The sequence below is a fragment of the Montipora foliosa genome, unplaced genomic scaffold (genome assembly GCF_036669935.1).
Source record: "Montipora foliosa isolate CH-2021 unplaced genomic scaffold, ASM3666993v2 scaffold_450, whole genome shotgun sequence".
In the NCBI taxonomy this organism is placed as follows: Eukaryota; Metazoa; Cnidaria; class Anthozoa; order Scleractinia; family Acroporidae; genus Montipora; species Montipora foliosa.
In genome coordinates, this window is record NW_027179757.1 from 59,320 (window position 1) to 75,000 (window position 15,681).

The window sequence follows — 15,681 nt, forward strand, 5'->3', positions numbered from 1 at the left end:
ATTAAGTTTCATCTTCTCATGGATCATCCACACTCGTACGGCCCTAATGCACTTCTCCATGGCAGAAAAGCACTCTGCCTCGCTAGCACTGCAATCTGGCTTAAAAGATACGTAAAGTTGTGTGTCATCTGCATAAGCATGCGTGGACGGGAGATGGTGCTTTGTGACCTCGAATAGCTTACTGGTGTACAGAGTAAAGAGCAGGGGTCCAAGGCAGGAGCCCTGAGATACACCACATGCCAAATAAAACCTCTCGGAAACTCCATCTCCTAATACAACACGCTGTGAATGGTTACCCAGGTATGAAGAAAACCATTGAAGCACTGTACCTGTAATACCAAAAGTAGTTTCCAGCCAACGAAGAAGAATATCATGATTGACCGTGTCAAATGCAGCACTCAAATCCAACAATACAAGCAGGGTCACAAGCTGGCGGTCCATATTTAAGAGAATGTCATTTTGGATTTTTAACAACGCCGTCTCAGTGCTGTACCTTTTCCTGTAAGCTGACTGGAGCTCAGGAATAAGATTATGTGTAATCAGATGATCATGTCTGCTCATACGCAGATCTTTCTGCTAGTTTAGAAATGAACTGCAAATTATTAATGGGGCACAAGTTCTTGAACTGCGCTTCAAGCCCAGGTTTCTTTAATAGTGGCTTAACTAAAGCTTCCTTCCAGTCCATTGGAAAGTACCCATGAACCAGAGGGAACTGACAAGGTAAGAAATAACTGGCAGTACCTCATCAAGACAATCAAGAAGCAAAGTCATCGGCATTGGATCTAAGGCGCAGTAACGTTTGGCTGATTTAGTCACCAACGCTTGAACGTCCTCATCAGAAAGCTTCTTGAACGAAGTCAAGGCTGATAGCTTATCTGCTGGAAACTTTACGTTGCCAGGCACCATGTCTACTGCAGATTGGTCAAGTACCACAGCATCAATTCCTGCGCCAATTTTTGAGATTTTTCTCACGAAAAAATCACCGATAGCATTTGGCAGCATAGCATCATAATTACGCAGAGTACAAGGAGCATCTATAAGTGTCATGTACATGTACACTGCATGCATGGGATTGATGAAGAGCTTTACCATTACTGAAATGCAAACCTACAGCTTGCTGCACTGCCTTATTTCGGATTCTTTGCAGCTTTTTCTTTGTTGCAGAACTTTGGATAAGGTTTTTTGATAGTTAAAACGAGGCCAATTCTTGTGATGTGCAATATTACTGCATGGGTTATCTTATAGTGCGTGTTGTATAAAAATAGAAAAGGTAGAAAACATTTTTAGATGAATAAGTTGTCTGATGAATTTTGGTCTTGTTACAATTTTCGGTATTGTAAAGTGTCCTTTTATTTTAAAACATTTCCTTAGTCAATATAGTTAACATAAAATCAGAAGCATTCCTTGCTGGGATTTGGTGGCTGCTTTACAGCATTTGGTGTGGTTGCTGGATTTAAGAGAATGTAGAATAGATGTCTCCATTCTCGTCCCCATCGCCCTTTTCGTTTCTCTTAGCCGGCGGGGCCTTGGCACGAGAAATTGAAGGGCTCTGGAGACATAGGATTTTCGAATTTTTTGATTGGCTAATGGAAAACAAAGAGCTACTAAGCGGAAATGAAAATGTTCATGTGTATTTAAAAAGAACAGCGGTGCGCTCAACATGGAAGAGTTGGGAGAAGACTCTCCCAAAAAAATTATGTTCAACGTTCCCAATAGTTGTCGTTGTTGTAACAAAACGGTTTTAGTTAGTGAAGCGAGTCCCTGGCTCGCAACAGGTTGGAGAATCACCTTCTTCGAGTCAACAGGCGAAAAAAGACTAGCTTGAACCGCGAAAATATCGAAAGTGTTCACAGTGTTCGGATGTGCCTTTTTGTGGAGGGCGATCAACATCACGACAAAAATCACCCTCAGTTTAGACCTTTTGCTCCCAAGAATATCACTACTGCACCACGGCGCCTTCCAGAATTTTTGCAAGGTGATAAAGAAAGACATGATGCAACTAAGATTCAAGTGTCCGAGAGTCCTGCCGACTGGTCTATTCAAGCCGACATCATGAGACAAAGCGGCTTACGAAAATACCAGGTGCGTGAAATACTATTGACTTTCGACTTATAATATTGTATTCTTTATTATAATTGCTATATCTCACCGAATTCATTGTACTGCAATATAATTCACTATTTCCTGACCATCAGAATTATTAGTGACAGTAAATTGTAATAGTTTCTCAAGTAAAATGCATATTATAATTATAATAATTATTCATTCTGTTGTCAAACATGCTGAGTTCACTGAAGTGTTTGTCCCCCAACTTTGAACCATTGTTTTTCTCTTCCCTTCAGTTCACCTGGGAAAAGTTGTACAAGACAGTTTTCACGTGACATGGACACCCTCTTCCATTTCAGACAAAGGTTCAGACGGACAAATGTTCCCCCACGAGTGAAGAAGGTGCTGAGGCCCTTATGCCTCAGGTAACACGCGCACACATTTGCGAAGCCTTCATGGCATGGAAAACCTTGAATCAAGGCCATTAAATCTGGAAATACCACCACAATCTGCAACTGTACAAGAGAAACATGAATTCCTTGAGGGATGCATTGGCAACTTTGTTGACAAGTATGCTTTGGTAATTCTAGATGTGAAAGGATTGTGGGAGATGGAGGAAGCCCAGCGTGTAGATTCAGAACAGGTTTCCAACCACATACAGTCACAAAAGAAACCAACATCTGTACAGGCCAGGTAATAAGTTATTAAAACTTTACTGCTGTTCATGACAACAAAGGGAAATATTTTTTCATTAAACAGGACTCAAGCCCAGAAACAAATACCAAAAAGGGTGGTTTGCATAACCCCTCGAATACTAAAATTGTTTATATTTATATACAGTACTGTGCAAAAGTAATGATTTCGTTCACCATTTGTGGTCATTACACGAGGGTCACAAAATGCAGAATGCAAACTGAGGGGGAAAAAAAAAACAGTTCACTGATGGTAGTCCGTGTTGAAAGACATCGATAGTCATGCAGTCCTTTTCCCGCGATTTTAATAAAAGGGAATTATTGTAAAATAAGCGGGTATCATTGCTGAAAAAAAATCATATCTCTGGTTATATTTACCTCAAATTGTTCATTCAAACAGTAAAATGCTCTTTCTTTAGCCACATAATTGTTTATCAAAGTTTCTACGGCGCGCTGCTCACGTTTAGTTATTTTTTACTTCAAGGAAAAATTCTTTGTTTCGCATGCGTCGGCAAGTCACTTGCGAGATGTTTATTTCCAAAGCATTCCGAAGACCTTGCGGAAAAAACTATATCTCCGGTTATATTTGACACAAATTGTTCATTCAAACAGTAAAATGCTCTTTGTTTAGCCACATAATTGTTTATCAAAGTTTCTATGGCGCGCTGCTCACGTTTAGTTATTTTTACTTCAAGGAAAAATTCTTTGTTTCGAACGCGTCGGCAAGTCACTTGCGAGATGTGTATTTCCAAAGTGTTCCGAAGACCTTGTGGAAAAAATAATATCTCCGGAGTGCCGTGAAATTTCGCTCGAACTTACGCAAATTTCGTTCGCATTTTGAACGAAATTTTCGTCTCTCCTTTCGAAATTTCGCACACCTCCAGAGCTAAGATTCGGCGAAATTTCGTTAGACCTTTCGAAATTTCGCTCAACCTTGAGGAAATTTCGCATGTCTCCAAAGCGAAAGTTCGACGAAATTTCGGCGAAATTTCGTTGAGAACAAAGCACGAAATTCGACGAAATTCGCTATCATTACTTTTGCACAGTACTGTATCACACTTTAAAGTCCTTCACAAGTCCACTGTTATGGGTTATTGTAATAGTATTATTGGTGGCCCTTGGAGAGCCACTAGAGAAAAGGATTTCTTAACAAAAGTGCTACATATTATTGGCCTGTAATATTTAACAATATTATTAAACTATGTACTGATGATTATTCTGCATTTGATTTAAGGTACTACAGTTCTGCTATTAAAGCAGAGCCAGGAGTTAGTAGCAAAGTGTCTTCTTGTTGCTGCTGGTAAGATTGTTGATGATGACTCTGTGAGGGCAGAAAAACCAGCCCCAACTGAAGCTGCAGTTCAAGTCACAGCTGTGATGAACAGAAACAGCGCCCAAAATAAACTATGGATAGGTCAACTGGTAGCATGGCCAAAAAAAGAACCTGTGAACCTGTTTTATTACACCTTGGAAAACAAAGTGAATGTAAGCATGGAATAAAAACTTCCCTTCAATTTACATACATACATGCATGAAGGCTATGGCTGTACTTATTCCTATATAATGTTCTCTTCTATAAAAAATTTTCCTTTACTATTGATAAGGATGTCTGGTATGCCAGTGGTGGATCCAGACAGGCTCAAATGGTGAATGTATGAAAACATGGAAATTTTCTTGTCCATAACAGTAAGAGGGAGGAACATTATCCCTAGACCCACCACTGCAAATAAGCAGTAAAGCATTAAAAAAGTTATACATTTCAAAAAAAGATGGCCCAGCTGCATAGAGCACAACCATAATGTTTGGTAACAGAACATATCCCTGCACCCCAGGGATTGAAGGCTACTGGAAATTCTAAGGGGGAAAAAATTCAACACGCTTAAACTTACATTATTTGTTTGGTTATACCATGTACATTGTTTATTATCACACTATGACACTACCTTTAGTATTTACAAGGTTTATAGCTAACTACAATTTTCATTACTAACAACATTTCACTTACTGTTACAATTTAAATGTCATTTACTTATTCTCATCATCACAATATGTAAAGAAAAACAATATTTAATTTCAAGGGGCAGGGCATATCAAAATATTCCAGTTTTTAAGGGAAAGGATGAAGCTAAACTGGAAATTCCATGGGGTCAGGGAGGTGGGCCTTATGGATACTTTTTAAAATCAAAATAATTTATTATATCAGTAAGTTAAATAAATGTATAATTGCAGTTAGTGCGACTACAGGCACCTTTGGAAATATGGCACCTAGCATACCTAGTTGGGCATATGCAGGCCGAAAACTCTTCCTAGAAATAAAATGCAAGTAAAATGAAAAACAATGTTATGTTATAATGATTCAATAAGTGCCAACTCTCCCGGATTATCCGGGAATCTCCTGGATACGGCACGAATCTCCCGGTTTCTCGTACAGGTCATTAAATCTCCCGGATAAAAACGTCTCTGAACCTTTCACAGATGTTTCTCCATTCTAGACTCAAATTGCATACCCAACTTTAAAAAAAATCGATTTTTTCAAACTTGTTTCATTGGTTCTTAATGCACTTCTTCATCTCTGAGTTTCAAACACATGTTAATAGAACTAAACAAAATGACTTTCTTTAGCTATCATAGCCATATAACTGATTGTTTGATTAACCAATAAAAATTCTTGACATAAGTACCCTGTTTTCCCGCAAATTCACAATGGCAGCAGAATATTCTTTTATTCTGAAGGAGCTGCTGGGGGATGGGTGGGTGCATTTAAGGGGGGAGGGGAGGGGGAGTGGGTAGGTTGATCAAGGGGGGAAGGGTGGGGAGACCGGCTGGAAAAAATCTCCAGATTTTAGATCTCCCTATGTTGGCATCTCTGTGATTATAACAATAGATTGTAAGCAATGATAGCAGATTACACCTGAATGGAATATACCAAATTGAATTGAAGTTTTACTACTACTATTACTACCATTACTACTACAGGTACATGTTGCTCAGCCAATAGACCACTATCAAAATTTTAGCGGCAAATTTGACTGCCAAAAGGGATGAGCTTACTGATGCGAGCAAGAGCCGCCACGTGGACATTCTGAACAGGTTGCAGCAGTTGGAAGAGAACTCGACGACTCTATGCAGTGACATAACAGAACTGAAGACGTCAGTAGAATTTGCAAATTCTGAAGTGCAAGACATTAAAAGCAGTTTAGCAGCTAAAGCAGATCAAAGCCTTGTTGACGAGTTGGGTAAAAGGATTGATCACCTCGAGAATCGATCCAAACGAAATAACATAGTGATATGAAACGTCCCAGAGGATGCAGGGAAGCAGTTTTCTGCTTGTGAAGCCCTCGTTAAAAATATTTTCTCCGACTTTATGGGTTTGGATGAAAACGTGGAAGTTATGAGAGCTCATCGTACTATAGTTCAAAATCGTAGAGGAGGTGCGACACGAGCAAGACCTATACACGTGGCCCTATTGAGATTTACTGATAAGCAATATATCCTACGTAACGCTGTGGCAAAGCAATTTGTTTATCTCTGATGATGTCTCCAGAAAAGTAAGAGGAGATCGGAAGAAGTTGAAGGAAAACCATCTTGATGCTATCCGCGCACGTGAAGATGTGGAGTTCGCCTTTATTCCGTGGAGCGTTCCCGCTCGTATCCCTTTTAAAAATAAAGACACCAACAAATTGAAATCATTTTCATTAATAGCTTCGGTTGATACTGGTGAGATTGAGTCAAGTCAAGGTTAATTAAACTTGGTTATGTCCGTGAACAGTGCAGTGACTCTGAACTTTAGTATATATGCATATTTATCAAGGTATACTATACTGTCTTTGCTTTCGAATCCATAGTACTGTAGCCTGTCATAATTTATGGCTATTTTTTCGGCGATTGAATTTTTATATAAATTGTACGTACAAATGGAATGGAAGCTGGCTGAAGGTGATATGCCGAGGGTCACCTTCAGAACTAATATTAATGTACCGAACATAACTCTTGTGATATTGATCATAACTGTCAATGTGTTTGTGTACGTGGATGTGTGTGCTGTTTTGTGTTGTTTTGGGTTATGTTTATATAGTCTTGCTGAAAGAATGCCGAAAGAGTCTATCTGTAGTTGCCATCTTTGCCATCCAAGTTATAGAAATTTTGTATTTGCTAGGAATGGGATTGGGTGAATTTAAGTTGATCTCTCTCAATGTAAGAGGTCTCAACAATTTTAAAAAGCGAAAGTCTATCTTAAGTTGGTGTAGGAAACAAAAAGTAGATATTATTTTTTTGCAGGAAAGTCACTCGTCAGCTCGGAAAGAAAAACAATGGAAAGCTGAATGGGGCGGCCCCATTGAACTTGCCCATGGGAGCACTAATGCATGAGGTGTTGGATTATTTTTTCTGAATGGTTTTGATTGCAAAATAATTAAGAAAATGGTACATCCCTTGGGGAGGTATATTGCCTTAGAGGCAAAAATTAATGATGAAAAATATTTTCTTGTGAATATAAACGCTCCAAACAAGGATAGCGAGTCAGCTAAGTTTTATGGCCATTTAATCAATGTTTTCAAAAAGGATGACAGAACTTTTGAAGATAAGATTATAGTAGGAGGCGATTTCAATTTCCTCTTAATCCTCAGATGGACAAAAAAGGAGGAATTATGATAACGAGACAAAGTATTGTCGACCGCATTGAAGAAATCCAGTCTGTTTTTAACCTACAAGACATTTGGAGAGTTAAAAAACCCAAATTTCAAAAGCTTTACGTGGTCACAGTAAAAAAATTGGAGGCGAATTTTCGAACAAGCGAAATATCAGGGAAAATTCGTGCTCACTGGAACGAAACAAAAGTGAAATTCCACAAAACCGCTACACTTGCAGTGCTTTTTGGACAAAGCATTCCCATACAAGAGAAAATATACTGAAGAACTCAGTCCTACAGTGAGTTGCTAGATCTTTGTTACTTTGTCAATTAATTTTCATTGCACACGAATTAAACATAAACATTACACGCAATAATAATATCAATCAGCCACTGATCCTGGCAACCCAAATTCCCACATGGGTGTTCGTGACAAGCTTAATTAATTCCCTGGCCTGGGCAAAGGAACCAAGAGTAGTTTTGCGTAACCATGTCTCAGAATGAATTTATGATTTGCTTTTAAAGATAAGCGTGTTTTGCTCGCTTGTAAAAAAAATTATTGGTAACAGCAAAAGTGACAAAAGTGAGCCGTACCGAAAGTAGCCTAAGTGTATACAGTTTGCCAAATGCCGATAGAAATACCGGGTATCGTGTCATGAAACTGTAAAGTCCAAAACCTTACCGACAAATTTCGCTCCGCCAAATGAAATGTTGCACGAAATTTCGCACAAAATTGCGATGATATCGCAACAATAGTTGCGTTGACTTTACATCGAAATATTGCCGAAAATTCGCTTCCTTCGAAATATCGCACAATTTCGTCAAATTTCCCGAAATTCACTCTCATTACTTTTGCACAGTACTGTAATTACGATGTTAAAGATCTCAACCTAAACCTTCCTGGCTTTTATGCTGAGTTGTTTCTTTGGTGGGCTGATTTCAGAAGGTCGTTTTTCGACATGAGTCGTGTAGAAAATATAATTTGGAACAATAAAGAGATTAAGATAAATAATAAGCCTGTTTTTTAAGCAAATTATTACAGTCTGGGTATTATTTGTTTACGTGATTTGCTATTTGAATATGATAATGTCGCCTCTTACGAGTGCTTTAAACGCAAAGGATTGCATACTAATTTCCTGACCTGGACTGCCTTGCGGACCTCTGTTCCAGGGTCCTTGAAGGCTGAAGTGTTAATGGATGAGTTTGATCCTGTAGTATTACAAGATGCTCATAAGGTTTTTGATATCAAGTCTGCCAAAAGCAAACAATTTTACAAATTCTTATTATCCAAAAAAGCTGAGTTACCCAATATGTCAAAAAGGTTACCGGTAATTGCTGATTTTGACGTTGAAGATACGCTTGATAAAATTTATTTCTTGCCTCACAATGTTGCGAGTGAAACTTATGTGCTGTCCTTTCAGTACCGATTGTTGAATTATATATTGTTTACGAATGCTAAGCTTTTAAAAATTGGTTTGTTGCTGACTGATCAATGTACCGTTTGTAATGTAAATGAAGAGACTCTGCATCATCTTTTCTTTGAATGCTCTCATGTGCAAGCTTTTTGGGAATGCTTCGCTGAATGGTGGACAGATGTCGCTAATGAAAATTTATCGTTGACACTCAAAGATGTTATCTTAGGTTTTCCAGAAAGGAATGACATATTAAATTATCTGTTGATTCTAAGTAAATTCTGTATGTCGGAGGTCAAACTGCTGTCTAAATTTTCACTTGTTTCTGTATAAAATTGACGTTAAAAAAGAGACAGAAAGATATATTGCTCTAAAGAATGGGACTCTTGAAGAATTTAATACAAAATGGGGCCTTTTCCAACCTTAAGCAGAAGTGCAAGGATGGCTCACTACAGTTACTCTAGGATAATAATAGAATAAGTTGTTAGTTTGCCTCCTAGAAAAAAACTAAGAAGCTAATCTAGCTAGCAGGCAGGATAAATTATTTTACGTCTAAAGGAAAAAAGTCGATTCAGGGAGGCACAAATATAATGATAAAAGACAGGCCAACAAAGAGAACGACAACAGAAAAAAAAAAAGAAAAAGAAGATGTCACTTCAGATGGACTGGAGTAAAGAGGAAGTATAAATAAGATAATTAATATGACGTAAGACAGTCTAGTATTATACTTGTGCCTACTTGACATAGGAGTAAAAAAATAGTGAAAAGCAGAAGGTAACAAATTATGATAAAATTTAAACATAAAGACACAATTAAGATAATATGTAAAGTCACGAAATTTCATAATGTACAAATGTTTGAAAATAGAGGAAGTATGAGCATTATAACTAGAAAAAGTAATAATTCGAACAGCCTTCTTCTGCAGAACAATAATAGGATGTAAAGTGGCTTCATACAATGTAGGTGTTTCCCCAGATTATAAGACCATAAGTTAGAAAAGAATAAAAAAGGGAGTAAATACAATTGAATCAATATATCCTGGGAAACAAAAAGACGAAGTTTAGCTAAGATTTCAATGCTTCAGGAGATTTTCTTGCTTAACAGGTGAATGTAATCCTTGAATTTAAGGTGAGAGTCAATGAAGACACCAAGGCATTTTGCATAATCCTTCTGTTCAACAGATTTGTTATTAACAAGTATAGAAATGGATTTAGTGAGCCTTTTTTGAGGAGGATGGAAGATAACATGGGAGTTGATTATTTCATCAGATTTGTTTAAAAAACAGGAAAAGATGTCAGTAATGCTATCATTGCCAAAAAAGGTTATGCCAGTGAACTTGTTGAAAGTCAGATAACAAAGATTCTTCGTTAAATCTAGAGAAATCCCTAACAAACGACTGTTTGTTGAAAGGAAGAGGATGGATTGAATCAATTGACAGAAAGTTCGGAAGATGATCAGTTAATGAATATAAAATGTTACCACTATATGTAGCAAACTCAGGGGAATTTAAAAATGTATTATTAATAAGAATAGCAGAGTGACTAGTTATGCGAGTAGGCTGGAGTATATGTGGTTGGAAAAAATAAGAAGATAATAAATTTATAAATTCTCCAGTTAAAGCATGGGAATCACAATTCAGAAGGTAAATATTGAAGTCACCCATAATGACACAAAGCTTAGATTCTTTATGGACTTTATCAAGAATTTTTGAGAACTGATCCAGGACAGATTGTAAAGAAGTATTTGAGTGTCTATAAACGACGCCACAAACAATATTCTTTTTTGTTCCATTCAGCACTTCAATCCAGAGCGACTCCTCATGGTCTGAGGAGGAATTAAGACCGTCCCTAACTGAATACCTGAGTGAGTTAGCTATAAGAAGCATAACACCCCCAACGGAAAGTTTGGAGGGCTGACAGATAAAGTTAAAGCCAGGAAAAAACGGATTCACAAAAGAATCTTTATAAGATGAAACCCACGTTTCAGAGAAGCCAACAATGTTAAAGGAATGATCAAGGGTATTTAGCTGTCTGAGATTAACAAGCACTTGGTCTGATTTCACTTGGACTGCTGCACTGCTCGTGTTCTTTCGTAGGAAAACATTTCCATGAAGTGTCCAAATAAACCGATACTTGAGATCTTTTTTGCAACTTAGGGCGCTCTTGAAAAGTTTCTTGTTCATTTCAGTCAGCGACTTGCTAATAAATATCGGGTTCACCGCAAGGCGACCAAGGTTATTAAGGTCTTTAGTCGAGAAATCGCCCAACTTGCCACGAGCTCTGTACAATTCATCCCTTGTGTCACGGCTCACAAACTTAGCAATAATTATGGGCGGTGGAAACTTCGAAAGATCCATCTTGGCTTTGATAACATGACTGGTAGGTATATCTGCAGAAGGAATCTCCACATCGACTAAACTCGCGACTTTGCAGATAAGATCAGAAGTATCTTCCTTAACAGATACAGTAATGCCACAAGATTCTCAACAATCTCCACGACCATATTGCTGAAGGTCATTTAGCCACGCCTGATTATCTTTAACAGATTTTTTTAACGAAAAAATTTCTGTTTCAAGGTGACTGTTCTCAGAAGAAAGCTCCTTAATTTTCGACTCTTGTTCCTTGAATCATTTGAGTAGACTATCATAATGAGCACTTAAGAAATCGAGTGAACGTTGCAATGGTGACAACTTCTTGTCGAGAATTTCCTCCAAAATCTCACAAGCAAGTGACATAATTAACTTGCAAAAGGACAACAAGGACGTATAGAAACTAGAAAAATAATAAAAGATAACTCTAGGAGACGAAGAAAGGCCAGAAGCACTCTAGGTGACGAAAGAACACGGAGCTCACTTCGACACGTGCGACCTCCATGCCTGACATACGAAGATGCCTTCTTCAGATTCACTTTAAACTTTCCAAGGTCAAGTATTTAAGGACCAATATATTTTGTGAGTGCGTGCCAAATGATGCTTAAGCTAGAATTTTTCCCAAGAGTTTTGTCCAAGATTGTAGGTACAATGCCGACATGGAAAGAGAAGCGGGAATTGAAGAAGAGTATCTAAGAAGACATAATGGAGAAGTGAAGAAAGTTACATGGTATGATATAGCTGTATTTGGTTTTTCATGAAATGAAATCCATAAACCAACTGGTTTCGAGAGGAGTAAGTATTTATCTTATTGCAGGCAATTTACAAGACTAATTTTGCTCTGGTTGTTTTCTAGCTACAAATAAGCTTATGTACAATGTATTCTCTTCTTCGATCTCTTTTCACTGCTTTTTTGCGTGTGTTCTCGGTGCTATCTCTGTCCGATGCTTTACATATTTCATATTTTATCCCATGGAGTGTCAGTGCTGTCAAGAGATTGACAGATGTACCGAAATAATGTACACTTACATGGAAAAGTTGCCAAAAAGTCATCTTGCCAGAAGTCATGTAGCCCGGAACCAGTCATTTTGCCGGAAATTTTATGAGTACATACACTTAAAGAATAGTAACAACTGAAGTAAATCACAAGGAATAAACTCGTAATAGATTGGTTGTGCGTTGCATGTTCTCTTGCAGCATTGAACCCAAGAGACGAGGTCCCGGCTGCTGAGAGCACAACAACCGCCTTCGCCCAAGGTAAGAACATTTTAAGTCCATTGTTTGTCCCTGAAATAATTTTATTCTGATACAAAAACTTAACCTTTGGAAGGCCCAGTCTTATCTTGAACATTTTTTTCCTTAAATGAGTTCATGATAAAATGCGGTTTTATTTTTGCTTTGCAGATCTTTCTCCAGAGTATCTGCTTCCTAGCAATTGTGTCAAACTACCACAAAAGGCAACCGTTCAAAAGATCGTCCTTGACTTCCAGTGAGCAACCTCATCCACGGCTAGAGAAGTTCTGCCTGGAGTACAACTTTCAGGATGTTCTTTTCACTGGAACCAGGCAATATGGAGAAGGTTAGCAGCCTTTACCAGGTCTAAGGTCTTCAACTGGCCTAATAAATTTTGATTTATGTTCATTTCAAGATCTTGGTCTTGCTGTGGCATACAGCAATGATAGCCGCATCCACCAGTATGTTAAGATATTCATGGCGCTACCTTACCTGCCCCACCAAGAAATTCCAGCGAGTTTCCAGTGGCTAAAGCCTTGTTTCCATTTTATTGCCCTGATTGCCATGATCACCCCGATCGCCCCAAAGAAACAGTGCAGAGCCGATATGGGCGATTTTATGGCAAAAGTAGAAGATGATCGAGGCGACTGCAGCGGTCACGATGTTCTATCCGGGCGATTGGAATGATCAAGTGAAAATTGTGTGCGATCATTTGGAAACTGTCCTATGCGATTCAGACAACTGGGAAGATCGCAATGTATCCCAGTTGGCACTGGTTTGTTTGATTAACTTCAACTAGTCCAGCTTTTATCGATCAAAAAAAGCTGGAATTGTTCAAATTGGTGATACAAGCACGAAACTTTCACAGATTGTTAAGGGCCTAAGGGAAATATTTTCTGGTGTAGGGCCAAGCCAAATTAAGCTCTGGAGTCCAGATCTGCGCATGCCCCGATTTTGCTAGCATGGAAACGAGGCTAAAAAGGAAAAACGCCTTAAATGAAAGAGTTTCAGGAAAATAACTATCAGTTATGACAAAACTGATAATTTGTAGTACATTTGGATAAACTTCAAGCTTTTAATGCAGTCAAGTGACCAGTTATAACGTTTTTAATTATCAGGCTTGGGTACCCTATCGTGAAATTTTGCTTAGACAATTATTCAATGTTTTGTGCATTACATTGCTGAAGAACTGGTTTTTAGCCCACAACGAAGGGGTGAAAAGCCAAGTTCAAGAGATCCAGGAAGACATAAACAAGCTCTGCAACGATGGTTATAGTGTGGAGGTCAAGTTGGATGAGCTTGAGCGTGAAGTAACTCTCTCGAAATAACCGGTATTCCAGTCGTACCTAACGACAACCCAGCGTTGCTGGTGAAAGAAAGGTCTGAAATTATGGGAGTAGATCTCGATGTAAACGACATATCGATCGCTCATCGTTTACCGCCAACAAAGAAAGTGAAAGACCAACTAATTGTCAAATTCACTCGAAGAGAGAAAAGGGATGAAATCTACAGCAAGAGGAGAAACTTAAAATCCAAGCGGACTAAAGATCTCCCGTCTGTGGTTTGCGAGCCAGAATCTTTCCTATTGTAAGTCATAAAGCACAAATCCATGTCAACGAAAGTTTAACGCCATACAGAAAACAACTACTGGGCAGAATTTTACAATTCAAGGGTGAACACAACTACAAGTTTATTTGGACGGCTAATGGTAAAATACTGCTGAAGAAAACGTAGAGCTCTACTACGAAATGTTTTGTAACCCATGAGGAATTCGAAGAGTTTCTTGATCAGTCTAATTAATTAGTTATCAGTTTAAGGAATTCTTTCAACTTGTATAATTGCAGAGGTAAATATGGCTGATTACGAGGAAAACATAGGTAGTTGTTTACCATTTTATGATTTAATGCTATGGTTGGCAACTGGTCTGATAGGCACCATGATCTTGACCTTTACGATCTCTTCCCAAATCCAAATAAATTCGACGAGTGCGACCCAGATCTAATGTTAAATACCCCTTTCTCAGAATATTATTCAGTCCGTGGTTTTAATAAAATGCTAGACAATTTAGATGTAAAATCTTTTTCAATTCTTCATTGCAATATTAGAAGTTTATCTGAAAACCTAAATCTATTGGAAGAACTATTATGCTCCCTTGACTCTAAGCTGGATATACTTGGAATTACTGAAACTAAACTAGGTGAGAAATCTATTTCTAATGTTATTATCAGAGGCTACAATTTTTTTCACGCGGACTCGCCAACAAATGCAGGCGGAGCTGCTTTATACATAGCTAATGATCTTAAAGCTGTACTGAGGCCTGACATTAAATTTGATTTAGCACCAGTTGAATCCTGCTGGGCAGAAATTGATACTGGTGAAGATAAAAAGATCATAATAGGCTGTATTTATAAGCATCCCACTTGTAATTTAGAACAGTTTCTCAACCAGCTAAATGATATAATTAAAGAATTTATCCCAATAGACACGAAATTTACATCTTTGGAGATATGAATATAAATTCCCTGAAATTTAGTGAACATACCCAAACTGAAGAGTTCTTAGATATGCTTTATGCTAATAACATCTTGCCGATCATTACTAAACCCACTAGGCTTACTGATCACACAGCAACACTCATTGATCATATATATACAAATTGTTTACAACATTTTACAGCAGGAATTCTGACAGTTGATATAACAGATGATCTCCCAATTTTCTGCATAGTTAGAACCCAACCTATACGGAATAATAGTAATAAAAAATCTTTTCGAGACTATTCTTAATTTAACAAGGATCTGTACTTACATGATATAAAACTGATAAATTGGCATGAAATCCTCAACACAGAAAAGAATCTAAATGAAAAGGTACAAGAGCCAATGAGTTCCCTGAATAAGATTATAGATAAACATGCGCCTGTGAAGCTGGCTAGCCAAAGCAAGCGAAGGCAACTTAATAAACCATGGCTCACTAAGGGTATCCTAAAATCGGTAAAAAGGAAACAGAAAATGTACCGTACACATTTCCTAAGCAAGAACTTACTAAAATCGGGGAATATAAGCATTATGCAGCCATTCTTTCACATCTTAAGAATAAAATTAAGACAGAATATTATAGTATGCAATTTTTAAAGTACAAAGACAACCTTAAGCAAACTTGGAAACTTATTGGTATCCTCATTAAAAGGAAAACTAAAGGTCAAACTCTCCCCACGAGAATTATTCAAAATAACAGGATTTTTACACAAGAAAAGGATATTGCTGAATTATTCAATAACTTCTTTGTAAATATTGGGTCAAC